Source organism: Sinocyclocheilus grahami, unplaced genomic scaffold (assembly GCF_001515645.1).
Source record: "Sinocyclocheilus grahami isolate Dianchi unplaced genomic scaffold, SAMN03320097.WGS_v1.1 scaffold473.1, whole genome shotgun sequence".
Classification (NCBI taxonomy): Eukaryota; Metazoa; Chordata; class Actinopteri; order Cypriniformes; family Cyprinidae; genus Sinocyclocheilus; species Sinocyclocheilus grahami.
In genome coordinates this window covers 1,772,324-1,773,007 of record NW_015505652.1, presented here as the reverse complement: position 1 = coordinate 1,773,007, position 684 = coordinate 1,772,324, and the positions used below count along the sequence as shown (strand labels likewise).

The window sequence follows — 684 nt, the reverse complement described above, 5'->3', positions numbered from 1 at the left end:
GAGCCATTGATATCAACCAATTCAGCACCACCGTCATGGACAGCACCTGGTAACGTCGCACGTGAGAAGGTATATCTTAAGCAACCTCCTCCTAAGGTATACGCTTAGAACAAGTACACCTTTAGTTAAGTAGCTTCGTAGCACGCTAAGAGACAGCGTTATCGGGAAACGCAGCCCAGTGTATTAGTGTAAACATTGCATAAATGGATGTTTCTTCAGATATGACACCTAGGGGTTTTATTAAAACTACAATTCAAACAACACACAATTTCACGTTTGTTGGAAATGACAGTGTTTTGTGAATGTTCAGGTTTTACAAAAATGACTGAATCTACACTTACCGTTCATAAGTTTGGGTCGCAATATTTTTTAATGGTTTAAAAAAAAAATTAGCTTACTAAGGCTGCATTTATTTGGTCAAAACACAGTAAAAATAGTAATATTGTGAAATATTATTATTCAATCTAAAGTAACTGTTTTCTATTTATATATGTACAAATCTTAAGCTGAAGTTTAAATCTTCAGTGCCACATGGAATCATTCTAATATGCTGTGCTCAAGAAACATTTCTTATTATTTTCAGTGTTAAAACGGTTGTGCTGCTTAATATTTCTGTGAAAACCATGACACATTTTTTCAGGATTCTTTGATGAATGGAAAGTTCAAAAGAATGGCATTTATTGG

The 684-nt window shown here is 34.2% G+C and overlaps 1 protein-coding gene across 1 annotated transcript in view; it reads right to left on the bottom strand.

Annotated features, from left to right (window-relative positions):
• The window catches only part of LOC107553427 (saccharopine dehydrogenase-like oxidoreductase), a 7,781-nt gene that overhangs the window by 1,325 nt on the left and 5,772 nt on the right, over nt 1–684 (bottom strand). The window lies entirely within an intron of this gene.